Genomic DNA, 9,762 nt, shown 5'->3' with positions numbered 1-9,762 from the left:
TATTATTTACAGACAATATATTTATTAGGACTTGATAATAAATGTAAAACAGAGAAGCCGCTGTAAATAAACTGTTTCTTAAATGTTTCTTTAAAAACTGTAATATTGTTAATAAAACACACACACACACAACAACATTTCATTTTTAAACGAACCTTCCAAGTGTAAACGATTCCTGATCCCGGGACGTCCTGTTTCACAAACGTTTTCACGATCTGTTTAAATATTAAATACAATGAACACCTTCAAGCCTTTTCCTACAACCACTTTAAAACAGAAGTATAATAGCGGGAGATAAGCCAAACAACTTACTAAACCCTTTCGGACGGCTTTACTTCCTAACCAGACGGTACGGCAATCGGTCATTTCTAAACACGTTCCCCAGAAACAAGCCTAGACCTGTCCGGACTTCTAAAGATCTTTCCCAGAACCCCCCGCCCTACAGGAAACGGTCACCCATCGCTTAAATATTAGCCCTCAACGGGCAAACAAAGCCCTTTTAAAAACATTAAAGTTTGAAAGATCTTACTTACCTCCACAGAATAATCGTTTCTTATGTTTTTCGGCTGGTTTAGCTTTTTGCACCGCTGTGAAGGTAAGAGACATGTTTAACCTTTAACCACACCGCTTTATAAAAAGCTTTAACCTCTTACAGGCTGCAGATATATACTCACAGCTATCAGATACCGGGGCTGACGGCCTTTCAGATTCTTGAAAGGTTACGGTTCTCGAAGGTAAAACGAAACAAGCCCTCGATGTGGAAGGCCTTTCGTTGTCTCGAACCACATTTCTTAATACTGTTAGACAGGATAATTTTTTTAAATTAACAAAACTGGACTCAAACATCTTACAGAATCGTTATACAAACAAACAGGGGTTTAGTTCTTACCCGGTCGGCAGACAGACTGTCTAGGGATAACCACTTCTCTTGGTCGATCCTCGGAGACATTAATCACAGGCCTTTCGATAGTTTCTGTGTAATTAAAGAGACCGGCATTAATATATATCAAAACGTTTTCATAACTCTAATGAGCCGCTTCAAAACCACACACACCCATGCATAAGAACCCATGAGCGCAAACACAAAAATCTTACCGTCGTTGTTCCAGATGATCTCCTCAGCGTTGGGAATGAACTCCTGTTGACTGGTTGAAAAATAATTTTACAGAACTTAAAACAGATGTTATAGCCTTATTTACAATACATGCACACAACACGCTCTGAGTCAATGAAAATAATCTGAAGACTTGCCTAAAAACTCGTTTAAATCGAATCGCTGATGTTGTTTCCGGACATTGTTGATCTTTAGTCTTAAATCGAAAGGTAAGTATGAGTCTGTCGAGCTGAAGACCAGACCTTCATACTTATACTGATGGCCACATGCCGGATCTGCTTGTAAGGCATTGTTCTGGTCTGGCCTTTGTGCCGCCCTGTTACCAATTAACATATCAAAACCAACCAATAAAATGACACTGCATCAAATTTCAAATAGAAACCAAGATGGAGACGATCTCTCTCCTCTCTACTCTAAACTTTTATTAGAACCTTTTGGTCTCTCAAAAAAACATTTTTAAGCATCAAGACCTATAGTCAACAACCACTAAGAATATTTCAGGCCTTTATAAGCACTAATAAACAACCTGAGCCTAGAAAATAACTATAAAGATCTAAAATAACTAGCGCTTTTACAGTGATTTTTTTTTATTTTTATACCGATGCTTTGTTTGGTATTAAACAAGTCACAAACTACTCAGAACAGCGTTTATCCCCGCAAAAGAGATATTTGGGTTTATTTTACAAAGCTTATAAATTATATAGGTTAAAAGTATTCTGAATGTTTTGATATCACACGCCATACCAACTGTTGTCTTCTACACCTTACGGTAGCAACAAATCTAACTACTGCTTTACTTTAACAATAATAATGACGGCGACCACGATGACAACAAGAACAACAACAACAAGAACAACAACAACAACATCATCATCATCATCATCATCAGATTTTAATTAAAAGTGGCTACACCAGCGTTTACAATTTCAACCTGTCGACGGACGGACGCTCTGAGTGCATCGATTTCGGGACACTTCGGAAACTCTTTCAAAGGCAGGACGACCTGCGCTCTGACAGTGCCTGCGTTTAGCCCTACAAGGTGATGCTGAATGGCTTGTTCAAACGGCTGGTGGTCTTCCGTCACCACCAGACTATCAGAGCTATACTGCGCCTTCAACTACATAAGAGTAACAGCAATGTCGCCGATCCTGCTACGGTCGTATTGTAACAGCAACAACATGTATCGATTTTAAAAGTGTCAGTTCCAGTGCCTCGCAAAGCTACCCTTCTGCGATTGTTTGTTCTCAAGGTCAGGATTTCTTGCCACTCCGAGGAAGAGAAAACGACGGCCGGCCTTGGGGCAGAGAGATGGCGACGGGTAACACGGCACTGGCACGCGTGCACCGCGGGTTGTTTCCGCCCGGTTTCGAACCAGGGACCTTTCGCGTGTGAGGCGAACGTGATAGCCACTACACTACGGAAACCGACCCGTCCTGGTGTTTCAAATGGCTCCCATCGAAGCCGGCTGGTAAACCGCGCACAGGGGTTTCCCGTGGGCCAGCCTGTGAGATAAAGGTTTCTATTTTCACTGACCTATTTTGCATTGCTAAAGGGCACATCAGGACACTTTGGAAACTCTTTCAAAGGAAGAACGCCCTGAGCTATGACAAGACTTACACTTACCCTAACAAGGTGATGCTCAATGGCTTGTTCAAACAGCTGCTGCTCGTCTTGTGCCACCATCAGACAATCACAAAGCTATTGTGCCTTCTACACCTTACGGTAGCAACAAATCTAACTACTGCTTTACTTTAACAATAATAATGACGGCGACCACGACGACAACAAGAAAAACAAGAACAACAACAACAACAAGAACAAGAACAACAATATCATCATCATCATCATCAGATTTTAATTAAAAGTGGCTACACCAGCGTTTACAATTTCAACCTGTCGACGGACGGACGCTCTGAGAGCACCGATTTCGGGCACTCCAATGAAGAAAAGCCACCCACCGCCTGCGGGGAACCACGAGGGCAAGCAGGACGAAAAGGGCCGGCCCAAAGCAGGCTGTTTCCGCCCGGTCTCGAACCGGGGACCTTTCGCGCGGTAGGCGAATGTGATAACCGCTACACTACGGAAACTGACAACGCCGCCTCTTGCTTCAAACGGTTACCGTTGGAGCCTGCTGGTAAAACGGGCTCAGGCGTTTCAGGTCGGCTAGACTGTGAGATGGCGTCTGAAGTGCCGCGAAAGGATGCCATTTTCACAGACCTGTTTGGCATTGCTAAAGGGCACATCAGGACACTTCGGAAACTCTTTCAAAGGCAGGACGCCCTGCGCTCTGACAGTGCCTGCACTTAACCCAACAAGGTGATGCTGAATGGCTTGTTCAAACGGCTGGTGGTCTTCCGTCACCACCAGACTATGAGAGCTATACTGCGCCTTCAACTACATAAGAGTAGATAGTAGGGTTTTTTGGGCGCGGCCTATTTTGTTATGACGTATGCCCTAAGCTTATTAATATTCCTACGTCATAATTGGGGGGCGTGATTTTAGGTAGAGTTATTTCCTTAATTATTCCTACGTCATATCCGTCAGAAAGTGTGCACCCATAAAACCCTGAACAACAAGGCCACCCATAAATACCCCCACCCCTCTGAAGGCAACGCCCCGAAACTCTCCTCTCTATTTAAGAACCCGCGCTTCTATTAGGCAATACCTCTTTAATTCTCAGCTTCTGAAACATCCCGCTTCTTCAACATGTCCAGCGACATCAACATGAAACCCCGCAAGAAACAATCCCGGGCAAGGGTTCCTGTACTCACCAATTTGAAGATTGAACGCTCCTGGGTGTTGTTCTGGGGGGCTCGACGGGGTTACCGCTTTAAAAGGGATCCCAGCTATGTTGGAGTGGAGCTTCTTGCTTTGGGAGAGAAGGAGGGTACGTTGGAACCTTTTGAGACGGTAATTGAATACTCTTATGAGGACTGGTTGAAGGTGATGGCCTGGAGAGATCTGGGGCTTGTGGATAAGACTCTAGAAGGCTTGCAAGAGGGTCCAAGAGAATGCGAAATGGAGTCTCCGACTCAGGGTTTTGAAAGGTGTGAATGGGAAAGCTTGCAGAACTACGACAGACGACGTGTGGGGTTTTGGAGGGGGGTCTGACGGCTCAGGGGCTACTCTCTTCTAAGAGGGCGGTGTGTCGTGACGTAGTGAAGAGATAGGATAAAAGGTGCAACAATTCATTCATGGTTTAAAATTAAAGAGAATGTCTTACCCGAAAGCTGCGGACGTCGACAGGCTCTACAGGCCTCTTCAAACCCGGGATCACCCCTGGTTCTATTCCCCAGATTTTGTATACACTCTGGAACCCTTTGACTGTGGTTACTCTCCAAGACCTCAGACCCCGGTCCCTCAGGACGAAACAACATGCGGTGCGATGGATGTCCAAATGAGTCTCGGGGATCCCCAGCCTCTGGAGCTCATGGAGGGCCTCGATTTTGCCGAACTGTCTACCGTCTGTGTGTCTCAGGAGGGGGTCAGTCCAATGGATGGAGAAACACCCCACAAACCACCAGGCGACCCAATGAGCATCGGACTGTCCCGGGGGCGTGATGAAGACGCAGGATTTTTGCCCGGGGTATGTGACCAAGTAAGCAGAGTGGTTAAAAGCACCCTGGTGTATATTCTGAGTGCTCTCATCGACCGAGCTCTGAAAGAAGTCTGTCGGGGGTGTGAAGTGAATCACCCCAGTCAGTTGAGACACAGTTGTTTGTTTGAACCAGACCGTTACTATTTCCTGTTCTATTTCAACGTGTTTTACAGAAGACTGAACAAACCGTGGCTGAAACCGGCACTAATCAAGGCGCTCTCTTACTCCCACATACATGTCACTGTGGGACAAGTCCAGAAAATCATAGATGAGATTTTGCTGGAGCTGAAAAAGGAGCCGTTTATAATTGAGAAACTTGGGCAGCTGCTCAATGACCTGGATGAGCCGAGTAGAAAAACCGCTGGCAAGCTAAAAGCTTATTTCTTCCGTAAAGAAGTTAAAGCTGGGGGCAGCGACGAAGAATTCGACATCTACGCCACTGATTCAGACTCTGACCTGAACTAAGGGACTTTGAACATGGGGAATGTTCTGGACTGCTTCTGCAACTGGTTCTGTCATCAACACTCTGCAGCTAACCTGAGAGCGCTATTACACCATGTGCTTGACAGAAAAGTAGGCAACGCGAGCCTTATCTCTACAGATTTAACCATCGATGAGGATCAACTTTCAAACCTGGAAAAGTTAATGGCTGCTGTAACAAAGACCGGGGGGTACGAACACTTGGATGAAGGGCTCAAGGGGGCCAAGAATGATATTAGGCCATTTCATCAACATCTGTATGACCTTTTACTGAGCATGTTTAATACACCTCTGTTTACTTTTAAAATAGGTCATATTGTTGTTTTATTTACATATGTAACTGAGGTGTGTGCCTACAAGATAAAGAAACAGGTATATTTGTTGATATAGATCAAGTAACCAATCATCTGATTTCTTTTTGTCTGGACCGTAGAAAAAATTGTTGTGTATGTTATACTTTTCTCAAATGTCTAAAAAGGGGTATCTGCTCTCCTGAAGTTGAATAAAAAACCTTGTATAAAAACTTTGCGCATAGTGTGGGTCTGTGTGGTTATTTGACAGAATGACTCGGCAAGCTCCCCAAATGCAGGAACTATACTACAACCCAGCCAAGATTGGGGGTTTGGCGGGTAAGAAGGGTTTTCAAAGAGGACTCGCTGAGGCCGGAGTGAAGGTTAATGATGTGGTTGTTTCAGAATGGTTACGGGAACAAGACGCCTATACCTTACATAAACCTCTCAGGATTAACTTTAACAGAAACCGCGTATATGCAACTGACATAGATTCACAATGGCAAATGGATCTAGTCGATATGTCAAATTTATCAAAACATAACAATGGTCACAAATTGATGTTGATGTGTATCGATGTGTTATCAAAATATGCCTGGGCTCGCATTCTACATAATAAAACAGGTTGGGCGGTGACAAGGGCCTTTGAGGATATATTGTCCCAGGGTCGATGTCCTAAAAAACTGCAGACTGATAAAGGAAAAGAGTTTCTCAACAGAGAATTTCAGAATCTACTGAAGAGACACAAAATACATCATTTCACCACCGGTAATGAGCTTAGGGCATCGGTAGTGGAGAGGTTTAACCGCACCATAAAGACCAAAATGTGGAGATATTTTACAGCGGTCAACACGTTCAAGTATTTTGATAAAGTTCAGGATTTTATCGATGCTTACAACCAAGGGTATCACACCAGTATTAAAATGAAGCCTTTAGATGTTGATCAAAGTAATTCTTTTAAGGTCTATAAAAAATTATACGGACCATTTATTAAGAAGGGAAAAACTACTTATTAGTTCAACATCGGTGATGTGGTTCGCGTTTCAAAGCTAAGGAGTACTTTTGCCAAAGGTTATGAACAAACATTTTCTGACGAATATTTTACAGTTACCGAACAGTTGGCTAGAGACCCCCCCGTGTACCGGTTAAAAGACTATGACAGGGAGGATATAGAAGGAACGTTTTACGAAGCCGAGTTACAAAAAATTATTGTGGGTAAAGACAGTGTATACAGAGTTGAAAAGATATTAGCTGAAAAAACCCAGAACCGGAAAAAATATGTGTTGATGAAATGGCTTGGATGGCCTGAAAAGTTCAATAGTTGGGTCCCGGAACAACAGGTTTGCGATATTCAATCCTTATAACAACATGCCCGCGGGTGTGTTGGGGGCATTACTTTCGATTCTCAAGATGGAATCAGGAGGCTTCTACGTGACTCTACCCAGTAATGCCTCTCTCGATATATATCCTAAAAATGAAATATCCAGTTACACGGTACAATTTGGAAAATCTATAGATCTAAGGGGGTCGTGGGAAGTGGGGTTGGCGGAAATACAGTATCCTTACACTTGGGCTGTTTTACAAGATACGAATGCCACCTTCGCCATTTTTGATGATGTTAAAAAGAGTCAATGGACATTCACGATACAAGGAGGTTATTATGACAATGTGGATAAAATATTAGATGAGATGCATAAACAGTTCACAAAAGGCACCCCCAACATCAAGCTATATTACAACCCTATTAAAAACAGAGTGTACAAGGTGTCAAAACCAGGTATTAGCATTCAAACCAGCGGCCAACTGGGGCGTATATTTGGGTTCTATTCTGACACAGAGAGCAGGTTCTCAGAAGTGGTGGGGCGGCTTTTACACTCTTTATGTGTATACGGATATCATAACCCACCAGAGGGTTGGGGATAGTTATGTCCCCCTTTTGAGAAATGTACTTATTAAAGGTAAAAGCAATGACATGGTCACAATTACTTATGACAAACCACACTACGTACCAGTCTCAAAGACCCACTTTGACAACATCACGATCGAAGTAAAATCGGATCAGAATATCAACGTACCCTTCCGCTTCGGTAAAGTTAATGTCAAACTACATTTTCGACCCCTGAAACAGTGTGTACATTATTAAAATGGCTACCTCGAGGGGTTATGTAGATCCTAGCGCCTATGTGGATTATTACAAGATGCAAGATGGAACGGCTTGCCCGGTATTGTAGGAGCCCCCACAATGTATGGCGCCGGTCGAGGAGGACTCTTTCGTGGTCTCTTTAGAATGGCCATACCCCTGCTTAAGAGAGGCTTTGCTATAGCCAGACCCCACTTGAAATCAGCGGCTAAAAATATTGTTAGTGACGTGTTCACCAATGTTATGAACCGGGCAGCTAGCCATGAGCATCAGGAGGGTTCGGGTCTCATGGTAATGGCGAGGAGGGGGGGTAAAAGAAGAAACAGCATGTGTCCACCAGGGCGCGACAAAGATCCGTGGCTAACAAAAAACGAAGAATCTCTCATTCTCCAACATATCGTGGAAACACTCGGAGAAGGAAACAGCACAAGAAAAAACCTGCAAAAAGAAAGTCTCAAAGAAAGAAAAATAGAGCCTCAGGATACATCTTTTAAACATGTCTTTTGTCCACAGTCTATCGGAAGAATGCGTCAAATCAGAACTGGATCTGTTTACAGTTCCATACACTCAAACGAGTATAGATAAGAGCATATATGTAGAGATTCCCCCTCTTTCTGCAATTTCAGACACGGCCCCTCTGGAGTTTTTTATAGCTGGCAATGGCGAGGATTATATTGATTTGAATAACACATTTATTTTAATGAACTGTAAAGTGACTGATGAGAATGGCGATGCAATCGAGAAGACGACCAACGCTGGGGTCATCAATTACCCGGTGGCCACCATGTTTTCACAGGTGGATGTGACCCTGGGAGATCGGCTCATTAGTCAAAGCAGCAATACTTACCCCTATAGAGCCATGATGGAGTGTATACTTAATTATAGTGAGGAGACCCTAAGCAAACAGTTCAGCCCCGGCCTTTTCTTCAAAGACATCCCGGAAGCTATGGACGACAAGGATCCAGAGGGACTCAATAAGGGTTTGCAAAAAAGAATGGCCTTTTCAACAGAAGGGAGGACCTTTGAGCTAATGGGGCATATCCATGCAGACATATTTTTCCAAGAAAAACTCATGCTCAACGGGGTAGACATTAAAATTAAAATGATCCGTAGTAAAAGTGCTTTTTGTCTGATGACCCCTGATACTGAAAAATATAAACTGACCATATTATCGGCCTCGCTGTTTGTGAAAAAAGTGTCCGTCTCCCCGGCGGTTAAACTAGGACACGCGCAGGCGTTAATGACGGCAAACGCCAAGTACCCGATTGAAAGAGTCTATATGAAAGTCCACAGTATCCCCGCAGGGACACGGGTGATGAACCAGGAAAATCTGTTTCTAGGACAGCTCCCAAAACAGGTTATTATAGGTCTCGAAGATAATGATGCATTTACCGGGGTTTACAACAAGAACCCCTTTAACTTTAAACATTATAACGCGGAATTTATAGCGTTGTACGTCGATGGTGTGCAGGTTCCATCCAGACCTTTTCAACCTGACTTTGAAATCGGCAATGCGGTTCGTGAATATGACAGTCTAGTACTGGCTACGGGTCGCCATCTCAAGGATCAAACTCTGCTGATCGATCGCCGGGAATACTGCAGCGGTTACACCCTGTACGGTTTCAACCTGACCCCTGACGAAGAGTGTGGGCAACATTTTTCACTGATGAAGACGGGCAATATGCGTTTGGAGATGCGTTTCAAGCAGCCTCTACCACGCACTGTTAATATGGTCGTGTATGCAGTGTTTGACAACATTATTGAGGTGAATCAGAGGAGAAACGTTATGTATGATTATTATTAAAATGAACACCAGAGAGCTCAACCACATCATGAATGCCCTGGCCAGCTCACGGAAACTGTTTCAAGGAGTCTACACCTGCGATCAGCTGACTAAATTTAAGGTCAAGAATTTACCTGCAATGTACATAATCAACACACACCCTAAAAATATGCCCGGAGAACATTGGCTGGCTATTTATCTAAGGGAGGACCACCGTGGTGAATTTTTTGATTCCTATGCAAACCCCCCGGATTTCAGACCTTTCCCTCGGAAGATCAATAACTTTCTGCTCAACAACTGTCAAGAAACCATTTACAGCGGTCGTCAAGTACAAAGTCTTCAGACCTTCACTTGTGG

General features: G+C 43.7%; 2 non-coding genes across 2 annotated transcripts; both read right to left on the bottom strand.

Moving 5' to 3' along the window:
* Positions 1 to 2,465: 2,465 nt before the first annotated feature.
* On the bottom strand, positions 2,466 to 2,538 carry trnav-cac (transfer RNA valine (anticodon CAC)). Its single transcript has one exon. It is a non-coding gene; the product is annotated as a tRNA-Val (tRNA).
* A 590-nt stretch (positions 2,539 to 3,128) lies between these two features.
* trnag-acc (transfer RNA glycine (anticodon ACC)) lies at positions 3,129 to 3,201 on the bottom strand. The gene has a single exon. It is a non-coding gene; the product is annotated as a tRNA-Gly (tRNA).
* Between the last annotated feature and the right edge of the window lie 6,561 nt (positions 3,202 to 9,762).

This window comes from Amia ocellicauda (assembly GCF_036373705.1).
Source record: "Amia ocellicauda isolate fAmiCal2 chromosome 11 unlocalized genomic scaffold, fAmiCal2.hap1 SUPER_11_unloc_5, whole genome shotgun sequence".
In the NCBI taxonomy this organism is placed as follows: Eukaryota; Metazoa; Chordata; class Actinopteri; order Amiiformes; family Amiidae; genus Amia; species Amia ocellicauda.
The sequence above is the reverse complement of the archived record's forward strand: the minus strand, read 5'-3'. Positions and strand labels throughout refer to the sequence as shown.